Genomic DNA, 11,665 nt, shown 5'->3' with positions numbered 1-11,665 from the left:
AAGAATGCTGAGATTGCAACTGCTCTGTGGAGACCTTTGAACTTAGACTTGGAATGATAGCTCACACATCGCTGAGGTGTGCCTGGCAATCGTTGGGACAGTAATTATGGAACACTTTCTATACATGTGCTGAGAATCCTCAGATGAGTTCAAGACAGCCAGGGCTACACAAAAAAACCCTGTCTTGAAAAACAAAACAGAAGTCAGAATATGCTCAAAAAGTGATGGGACATGTTAAAATACAGGAGCCAACTGGACCTGGCTTCTGTGCTATCAGGAATGCAGCCACACTGCATATGCTACTTAATCATCCTGGGAGAAATAAGATACCTTGTTGCCCCCACTGGTCCTTAGCTTCTCCACCGGGACCCAGGGCTCTTTGCAGAAGAGGATGATTCTTTGTTTTTTCCAGACAGGGTTTCTCTGTGTAGCTTTAGCTATCCTGCAACTAGCTCTGTAGACCAGGCTGGCCTCAAACTCACAGAGATCTATCTGCCTCTGCCTCCTGAATGCTGGGAATAAAGGTGTGTGCCACCGCCTGTAGAAGTGGATGATTCTAAGGCTCAAGGTAGAAAAAGGTATAAGATGAGCTTGTAACATTTTGATGATGGGTCACAAAATAAGGAAGTGCTAATAACAGGGACTTGACAAAAGAACAAAAGGTTAGATTAAAGGTTCTTCCCTGGCCAAGTCAGAGGCAATATGAATATGAAAACATTAGATATTAATGGGTGAATAAATTGAGATTTGTACAAATGAACAGGGAGGTGGAAGGTGCCTGTTTACAAGAGAACTCCAACTAATCAAACAGACTTAATACAAATAACAGATTTATGGAGTTAGAAAACCCACCATTGGTCAGTCATCACAGTTAATAACTGATTCAGGTAAGAATTGTTAAGTGTGAAGTCAGGCATGCTGCCTCATGCCTTTAATCCGAGCATCCCAGTAGCTAAGGCAGGAATTATCACAAGCGTGGAGCTAGTCTGGGTAACAGAGAAAACTCTTGTCTCAAAACAAGAATCATCTATTGATGTGAAAATTGATGAGTGAAGGACTGGTGAGCAGAGTATCTCACAGTCTCAGAAATCTCTCCCCACAAACTACCTACTATTACAGAGGAAATGGGAATGTTATAATGAAGAGGCCCTGGTGGAGAACCCGGCTCATCAAAGTTCACCTCACAAGCAGTGCGACAAATCACCCAGGCCTGCCCTTCTGTGTCATCACGGCTGTCATGTGTAAGTTAAATCATATCCCTTGAAATAGTCACAGAAACTGAAATGGACCAGCATTCTTCACAGTATACCCTCAGCTCCTGTGCTTTTCAAAATGCCAAGGCCATAAGTGATGAAGAAAGAACTGCTCCAGCCGGAAGACAACTAAAAGGGCATGAAAATTAATGCTAAATGCTACATGTGTTTCCAGAGAAGCTTCTAGACTGGAATAAGAGTAACTTTCTTTTCTCTCACTTCTCTGTTTAGACTTTTTTTCCCCCTATAAAGTACAACAGCAACAACAACAAAAAAGTTTCTCTATGTGTTTTATTTTATTTTAAAGACAAATTCACGGGCCAGGCATAGTAGCACAGTCCTTTAGTCCCAGCACTCTGGAGACAGAATTTAGGTGGATCTCTGAATTTGAGGCTAGCCTGGTTTACAGAGTGAGTTCCAGAACAGCCAGGGCTACACAAAAACAAACAAAAAAAAGACATGGTCTCAGGTAGCCCAGGCTTGCCTCCAGCTCTTTTATGTATCAAAGGGTGACCTTGAACTTCGAACCCTGTCACCTCCATCTCCAAAGTGCTGGGGTTGCAGGTGTGAGCTACTACATCATGTTTTATGTGGTGTGAGCTACATCCCCAGCCCAGAATATTTTTTTTTATCGATCTGAATTTCTTTTTTTTTTTTTAAAGATTTTATTTATTTATTAAGTATACAACATTCTGCTTCCACGTATATCTGCACTCCAGAAGAGGGCACCAGATCTCACAATGGATGGTTTGTGAGCTACAATGTGGTTGCTGGGAATTGAACTCAGGACCTCTGGTAGAGCAGCCAGTGCTCTTAACCTCTGAGCTATCTCTCCAGCCCCCAGAATATTCTTTTTGCTTATTTGTTTATTTATTTTTGTATTTTGAGAAAAGCCATCATTCTAGCCCCTAAAATTTCTCAATAGTTAAGGCTGAGGCTTAGCCATTTGCTCAGAAGGGAATTCACTTAAGTAATAGAGTTAGGAAAACAGTACATAAAGACAGTAAAGGCTGTATACAATTTGCAAGAGATGACTTTGTTCAAAGGTCAGTAACAAGTAGGTGGTGGTGGTGCACACCTTTAATCCCAACACTTGGGAAGCAGAGGCAAGAGGATCTCTGTGAGTTTGAGGCCAGCCTGGTCTACAGAGTGAGTTCCAGGGCATAGAGATCACAAAGAAACCCTGTCTAAAAAACAAACAAAAAGTCATTAGCAAAATTAGTACAAGTAATACCACAGGGCGCCTGGATAGATGGCTCAGCGGTTGAGAGCACTGACTGTTCTTCCAGAGGTCCTGATTTCAATTCCTGTCAACCACATGGTGGCTCACAGCCACCTTGAATGAGTTCTGGTGCCCTCTGCTGGCATGCAGGCAGAAGACTGTACACATAATAATTTTTTTTTTTAAAGTAATACCACAGATATATGCAAGTTACAGTGTAAGATCTTGGGGACTCCATGATTACACAAGTAGGTGACTAGTTTTTGTCAACTTGACACTAACAAGAGACACCTGGGAAGAGGAGACCACAACTGAAGATTGCCTCGATCATATTGGCCTGTGGGCATGTTGTCCGTGGGGGCAGCTTCATGATTAATAATTGATGTGCCAGGGCCAGCTCACTCTGGGTGGTATCACCCCTGGACAAGTGGTCCTGGATTGTATAAGAAAGCAAGATGAGCAAGCCCAAGTAGATCAAGCCAATAAGTAGTGTTCCTCCATGGTCTCTGCTTCAGTTCCTACCTTGGCTAACCTGGATGATGAACTGTAACCTGTAAGCCAAATAAATCCTTCCCAAAGTCAAGTTGCTTTTGGTTTTGCTGTGCTAGTTACTTTTGCATTGCTGTGATAAAACACCATGGCCAAGGCAACATATAGAAGAAAGGGTTTATTTCGGCTATGGTTCCAGAGGAATAAGAGTTTATCATGGTGGGGAGGTGTAGTGACATACTTCCTCTAGCAAGACCACACATCCTAGATCTCCCCAGACAGCACCAATTGGAAACCAAGGGTTTAAGTAGATAAGTCTATGGGACATTTTCATTTAAACTACCACATAGTGCTCATTACAAGAACAGGAAAAGTAACTAGGATGACAAGGAATGTGTAAAGCGACTTAGTCTTATCCTAAAATAAATTACATCTCCAAGTATACGTTCATCAGATGTTCAGTCACACACACACAGAGTTTCTGAGACAGGGTTTCTCTGTGTAGCCCCGGCTATCCTGGAACTTGCTCTGTAGACCAGCTAGCCTCGAACTCACAGAGATTCACCTGTCTTTGCCTTCCGAGTGCTTGGATTAAAGGCGTGTGCCACCACCCAACTATATACACGTATTTTTACATTTTATTTGTAGTAGTGGGGATCAAACCCAGCACCCTACTCTTGCTAGGCAGGTACTCTACCACTAAAATCCATCCCATGTCTTTATTTTATTTTGGGATTTTATTTATTTTGAGGATAGCCTAGTCGTAGGCCATCCTCAAAATAACTTCCAATCTCCCTGTTTCAGCCTCTCAAGTAGTTAGGATTACAGGTATACACCATCAGGCCCCACTAATCATATTTTCTTAAAAATAGAAAATTTAAGGCCAGGCATCTTTAATTTCAGTACTTGGCAGGCAGAAGCAAGAGAATCTCTGTAAATTCAAGGCCAGCCAGGGCTACATAGTTCAATCATGCTTCAAAAACAAACAAATAAATAAAAATAGAAAAAAAATAATTGGCTGAATTATTTAAGTAATGGATCTAATAAAACTTCATCCATTTAATTCCCAGATCCAATCTGATTATTCTGACACAAAAACAAATTATCCAAATGCACAAATCACCCTGTTGAAATAAACTCAATAACTGGTCCATTTTGATCTTTATGTTCCCCTATTTTGTAATTTAAATGAGTAATAATTTAAATATTTTTAAAATTTGAAATTCTTGAAATCAAAAGAGAAAATGCTGGAGTTTTTTTCTACACTGTTTCAAAGCAGCACAAATTATGGAAATGTTAAGTAATTGCTAGTGTCGTGTAGGTTAATTGTAATTGTTCGACTGTCAGCAATACTCAGTTTCTCTCGAAGAATAAAGCCTGTCAGTTCCTTCATCATTTGAAGGGGCTGTTCTCTGAGGAATAGCTGGATTCTCCGAAGTTGGTCCATCCCAACTGACTGCTTCCCAAGTACAGAGGTACTTGGCCAAGTGAATGGATTTCTCTGGAGGTTCTGAGCTGGCTGCAATGAAAAGCCCCCAGTTGTGGGCAGACCCCTTAGTGTCTACAATATAACGGTATCCTAAGTGGCATGGGGTTTGAACTGTGACAAAAGCAGAATTCATTTCACTTCATAGTGCCCAGATCACAAGCAAAAAATAGATATGGACCCCCCCTGCCCCCTGTGCCTATAGATGGGCAAAACTATTTTTATTCCTAGGGGAACTTGAATGCCTTATGTTGTTTTCATTATATAATATTTACTTTTCTTTTTACAAATTAAAAAAAATGTGATTGTGGCTGGAGACATGGCTCTGAGATCAAGAGCACTGTCTGTTCTTCCAAAGGACCCAGGTTTGATTCCCAGCACCCACATGATGGCTCAGGGCTGCCTGTAATTCCAGTGCTATGGGATCTAGAACCTTCTTCTGGGCTCAAGGCATCAGACATGAATGTAGAGCACAGACATACATGCAGACAAAACACTCATACACATAAACAATTTTAAAGTAGTGTGTATGGGTGTGTGTGTGTGCATGGACATGCACGATCCTGAATGTGTGCGTGCGTTCGTGAGAGAGAGAGGGAGAAAGAGAGAGGGCAGGGGGCATTCATGAAAGTCAGAGGAGGACAACTTTTAGGAGCCTTGTGGGGCAAGTCCTTTTACCCAGTGAGCCATTTTTCAAGCCCCACTATTTCTTTTACAAATAGCCTCTAGGTTTTTCCCTAAAATTTTCTGTGTCCTACCAAATCTGTGGCTGTGTCTATCTTGGAGCAGCTTGTACAGCCTGTCCCCTTTACACCTCATTTACATGATCAAGAAGTTGTTCCATTCTGTGTAGTATACTGATGTGTATGCCATGGCTGGCAAACAGTTCACTGGAAGCAGGGAATCCTTTTGGCTTTTTCTTTATTTTTGAGGCACTGGACTCAGAAGCCAGGGGAGCTTCAAGCATAATAGGCAAACACTCTTCCAGTTGTGTGCAGAGTATTTGCCAACCCTGGGGACTTGGTTTTGATAACTGAGTATTTTCTATGGCAAATGAAGTAATTCAGGATGTTGTCTCATTGTAGGACTTCAGCTAAACTTGTTCCCCAGGTATTGTCCCTCATGTTGGTCTCCAGCCCCCAAAATGGTCAGACCTCAGACTCTCTGATAATAAGAATTTCCGTGAAAAAAAGGGGGGGGGCTGGAGAGATGGCTCAGAGGTTAAGAGCACTGACTGCTCTTCCAGAGGTCCTGAGTTCAATTCCCAGCAACCACATGGTGGCTCACAACCATCCCTTATGAGATCTGGTGCCTTCTTCTGGTGTGCAGATATACATGGAAGCAGAATGTTGGATACATAATAAATAAATAAAATCTTTAAAAAAAGAATTTCCGTGGACTCTTTTCTTTTAAATATTTATTTTGTATTTATGTGTATGTGTGTTTGTGAGAGAAAGTGTTTGCACATGTGTGCAGGTGTCCACAGAATCCAGAAGTCACCAGCTTTCCCACAGCTGGATAAAAACAATTGTGAGCGACCTCACATGGCTGCTGGGAGCCAAACTCCAGTCCTCTGGAAGAGCAGCGGGTAGTCATAACCACTGAGCCACCTTTCCAGCCCTTTACAGAAAAAAAATATTAAAAAATTGTTTGTGGGGGCTGGAGATATGGCTCAGTGGTTAGAGCCCTGGCTGATCTTCCATAGGATCCAGGTTCAATTCTCAGCACCCACATGGCAGCTAACAACTGTCTATAACTCCAGTTACAAGGGATCTGACACCTTCACACCAATGCACATTAAAAAAATTTCAAAAATTGTGTGTATGTGTGGGAGTATATGCCACATGTGTGCAGGTGCCTGTGGAAGTCAGTAGGTTTCTGGTCCCTTAGAGCTTGAGTTATGGGTGTTTGTGAGTTGGCTGATGTAGTCTCATTTTAATTTAATTTTTCTTTTTGTGGCTGGGCAGTGGTGGCATACTCCTTTAATCTCAGCACTTGGGAGGTAGAAACAGGAGGATCTCTGAATTCAAGGCCAGCCTGGACTACATAGTAAGTTCCAGGACAGCCAGGGCTCCACAGAGAAACTCTGTCTCCAAACACCTCCACCAAATTTTTTTGTGTTTGTGTATAGAAGTGCAGGTGCCCACCAGAGGCCAGAAGAGTCAGATCCTGGAGTTACAGAAGCTGTAAGCCATTGCACAAGGGTGCTGGGAACCAAACTCCAGTCCTATGAAAGAATTAGAAGACCTCCGAACTGGAGGCTGGAGAGATGGCTCAGTGGTTAAGAGCACTAACTGTTTTTCCAGAGGATCCAGGTTCAACTCCCAGCACCCACATGGCAGCTTACAACAGGCTGTAACCCAATTCCAGGGAATCTGTCACTCTCACACATCCTCAAACAGACATACATGCAGGCAAAACAACAGTGCACATAATAAGTAAATAAATCTTATGAACTGATGCATTCCAGTAGTCCTCATCAGAAAACTATATGAGGCCTGAGAGCAGTGCCTTCATAGGTACTTTGATACTGTTAGAAACTATCTTAGACTGGATATTATAAATAATAAAAATTACTTCTCAGAGTTCTAGAGGCTGAGAAGCCAGCAGATTTAGTGACTGGTACAGGATGTGCTCGCAGCTTTCAAAATGGCATCCTCTGGCAGAGCAGAAGAGATAGAAAGGCAAATGGGTCAAAGTTACCACCCAAGCCCTTTTCATAGGGCACTGAATCCATCCATGAGATCTCAGGAGACATGGATCGAAGGGTAGAAGACACCTGCTGAGATTTCCAGGTTCTTGCCCTAGAACAGGGACACGAGGATAATGGCAGAAATAGAGATCATTTATTAAGAAAGAGAAAGATACTCCTGAGAATGGAAGTAGGTCAGACAGCTGGGATTCTTAGAAACTCAAATGTGCTAAGCCACAAGAGCAGTGAGACCCTTTCACTGGCAAGTGCCAGCCTTCCTCAACGTTTGGATATTACAGCTTCTCCCGCACATGCTCTTTCTCTTACAGGTAGCCCTGGTGGAGAAGGGCTCCAGCCTTCCTATCATTTGGTCCTGTTATATGCTTACCTTGTCTTTCTCTCTCTGTCCTACTATTCGGTCGAGGAAGACCCTGCTATACAGTCAAAATTGTTTTGTGATAATTTTTTTTCCTTGTAATGGTAAATTGTTGGTTCTCAATTTGACTGGAATATGCTATTGAACACACTATTGGAAGAGTTTGTGAGGGTGCCTCCTGAGAGGATTGACTGAGTAGGAAAGACCATCCTTCAGAATAGACAACTTCTCCTACATGATTGCCTCAAGGGTCTCATCTTACTCTTCTACTGCTGTAAAGAGACCCCCATGACCAAGGCAACTCTTTTTTTTTTTTTTGGATTTTAGAGACAGGGTTTCTCTGTGACTTTGGAAGCTGTCCTGGCACTGGCTCTGTAGACTAGGCTAGCCTCGAACTCACAGAGATCCGCCTGACTCTACCTCCCAAGTGTGGAATTAAAGGTGTGGGTCACCAACACCTGGCAGATAAAGACTGTTATCACATGAAAGCACTAGAAATTCCAAAGAGTTAGACTAAAGCAGTGGAGATTAATACCATGATCAAGGACTTTATTATTTATTTATTTGTTTGTTTATTTTGAGAATAAGTTTCTCTGTGTAGCCCTGGCTGTCCTGGAACTCTTATAGACCAGGTTGGCCTTGATCCTGGAGATCCTCCTGCCTCTGCCTCCCCAGTGCTGGTATTAAAGGTGTCCACCACCACACCTGGCTAAGGACTTTATTTTTTTTAAGACTTGTTTATATTTTTATGTGTATGAGTGCTTTGTATGTACATAAGTATACTTCATGAATGTCTGGTATTCACAAAGGCCAGAAGAGGGCACTAGATCCCAGGAACTGAAGTTACAGATAGTTGTAAGGCCTCAGGTGGATCCTGGGTATTGAACCCAGGCCCTCTGCAAGAGCAGCAAGTTCTTTTAACCACTAAACCATCTCATCTGCCCACATTAAGGACTTAAAAAATTGCAGGGATAACTAGGTATTGTGGTGCATGCCTTAAGCCCCAGCATTCTAGAGGCAGAGGCAGGCAGATCTCTGCTGAGGCCAGCATGGTCTACATAGTGAGTTCAAGAATATCCAAGGCTACATAGTAAGACCTTGTTTCAAAACAAAAAGCAAACAAACAACAAAACTCCAAAGATTCGGGAAAGGAGATTCCTAGCATGTCCCCGCTGAGCTGTACTGTGTGACCTGTGACTTATAGTAAAGTTAATAAGGCAGCATATTCTTTGGGTACTGGTTTGGAGATATTGAGGTGGTGAATGTGTTTTTTCTTTGTTCCTACTATAAAGACCTTTAGAGACACTGTACTTTGATCTAGTAGAGATAGCCATGTTTTATCATCATCTCTCCCCAGAGCTAATTAACTCTCCAGCTCTGTGTCATAGTCCTCAATAACCTTAATTACCTCCCTGTGGTGACACGTGTGTGTGTGTGTGTGTGTGTGTGTGTGTGTGTGTGTGTGTGTGTGTGTGTGTGTGTGTGTGTGTGATGTGTTTATGTGAAAGTATGTAGAGGTCAAAGGACAACTTTATAGAGTTGGTTTTCTCCTTCCATCTTTATGTGCATTGTGGAATTGAAATCAAGTCTTCAGGCTTGCACAGTTTTACCAGCTGAGCTATCTCACCAGCCCTGTGACTCCTTTATTGTTTTCAAAGCTTTCTTGTTTTTATATTTCCCAGAATTCCTTTCCTTACATGGTTTTGAGTTGCGGTTAACTCTAAGAAAAATCTATATACTATTGGGGAAGCAAAAGGGAAACAGCAGTGCTTACCATATGAAGGGCACCTTGTTGGCAGGACAGATAAGCACACAGCTCTGTCAGCTAGCCATAGACGTCATCTACCAACTTCCGGAGCAGATGCATATATAGCACTGAGGTGAAGGGCGCAAGCGCTATCCAAATATAACAACAATATTCGGTGTTGGAAGAAGGGAGTAGAGGCAGGAATGGAATAAACATTATAAACATTTAAAAAATAAAAGTCAATTTATAAACCTTCAAAACTTCCTGTCTATATGAGATCAAATTTTGTAGACAAGCTTGGTAAGCGGGGGCCCAAGGCAAACAGGTGTCTGGGTACTTTTCACCTTATCTGTTACTGCTTTCCTTCCTATACTCTCTCTACTCCTGAGACTTTTGTCGATCAGGAAGATGTAGTGTAATGGGGCAGGAGACAGCCAAAGTTGCTAGGAGACAGCAGTGACACTGTGACCTTTCTTTGGCCAATAAAAGTTGCCTGTCTATTAATTAACCCCATCTTCCTGGAACACCAGCTCTCACTATATACTTCCTGAATGTCTAAGTCCTATCTATGTGTCAAACTTAGGTCCAGTTGCTGTCACATCTGCGGAATAACTGACATCACACATCTGTTTCATGGTGAACTTGGTTGACAAGCAATCCATTAATCTTGGGAAAATAAATTCCTTGGATATTTCTTTGAGACCTTGCTAATAAGTAAATGAAAATTTCATCTGTGTCTAATTAAGTATCTCTTCCTCATTATTGTAATTTTTATATATGGCATTGGGCCTTACTTATAAGGGCCAACTTTACCTTAATATATACCCACCTATAATATTTAGGTGGCAGTGTGTTAAACAGAAGTGTTTAGGAAACCGTTGAGGTGGCTCAGCAAATAAAGGTATTTGCCACCAAGACTTGCAATCAAGATCCACATGGTAGAGAGGAAAAAAATCTACTGGAAGTTGTTCTCAAACCTCTGTGTGTTCACATGAGCACACATACAAGCACACACACACACACACACACACACACACACACACACAATAATAACAATACATAAAATTTCAAGAAGTGGGAGTTTTACTATCTTGCCTAGATAAATTTTGTTTTGTTTTGTTTTGTTTTTGTTTTTCAAGACAGGGTTTCTCTGTGGCTTTGGAGGCTGTCCTTGAACTAGCTCTTGTAGACCAGGTTGGTCTCGAACTCACAGAGATCTGCCTGCCTCTGCCTCCCGAGTGCTGGGATTAAAAGATGTGCACCACCACCACCCTACCTAGAAAAAAATTTTCACACATATTTTTAAAATTTTATTTTGTGTGTGTGGGGGGGAGGTAGATGTATGTGAGCCATGAGACATATGTAGAAATCATAGGGCAACTTTTGAGAGTCTGTGGGACTGAGCCATCCAGTTCTAGCTGTTAGGTTTGGCTGCAGGCTCTCTGAGCTATCTGGAGGCTTGCCTTCTTTTCTTTTTGGAGCCTGGGGATGGAATTTATGGCCACTTGAATCATTGGGCTATGTCTCCAGCCCAGTTTTGTAAACTGGTAGACAGCTTTTTGATGTCTCATAAACTCTGGAAGTATTTTTTCCATCTAAGACAACTACATTATTTGAAGGACCTTGTATAAAAATGAGAGAAAAATGTAGGGCCCCTTGTTTGTAAACAGAAAGAATCTTTTTTTCTTTTCTCTTCTCTTCTCTTCTTCCCTTTTTTTGGTTTTTCGAGACAGGTTGAGTCTCAACGCCCGGCTGAGTTTAATAGGGACTAAACCTGTTAGAATTCTTGCTTTTAACATTTTTCTGGGAAATTTCCCTCATCTTTACTAAGCCTTTTCATTTAACCTAAGACACCAACAGAGCTGGCTTGTGGGCTGACCGCTAGGTCTACCTCTGTTTAATGACCAGCTGTGTCATTTAAAAATTCTTCCTATTGTTGGGCCTGCTGGCCCATGCCTTTAATCCCAGCACTCACTGGAGGCAGAGGAAGGCAGATCTCTGTGAGTTCGAGACCAGCCTGGTCTACAAGAGCGAGTTCCAGGACAGCCTCCAAAGCCACAGAGAAACCCTGTCTCAAAAAACAAAACGGAAACCCCCCCCCCAGGGAACTAGTAGGGATAGTGAATATCTTTTAATGTCTTAAGTATACACTATCTGTCAGTTACTTTCATTCCAGTGCATCCCTGAGCTTCCAGGAATGAAGCATCTATTGATTATTTCTGTGGGACATGGACATTACTGTCAGGCAGAAGCTGTCTTGTGTATTGCCTGAGTTCTTCCTGCATATTCTTTCTCCCAGAACCTGGCGGAAAATTTAGACAGTACTATGTGTAATGTCAGTGAGTGGAATTTTTTGTAAACAGTACGATGATGGTAGGAATTGAGACATGATAAGATCTT

This window comes from Cricetulus griseus, assembly GCF_003668045.3.
Source record: "Cricetulus griseus strain 17A/GY chromosome 1 unlocalized genomic scaffold, alternate assembly CriGri-PICRH-1.0 chr1_0, whole genome shotgun sequence".
Classification (NCBI taxonomy): domain Eukaryota; kingdom Metazoa; phylum Chordata; class Mammalia; order Rodentia; family Cricetidae; genus Cricetulus; species Cricetulus griseus.
This window is presented reverse-complemented; position numbering follows the sequence as displayed.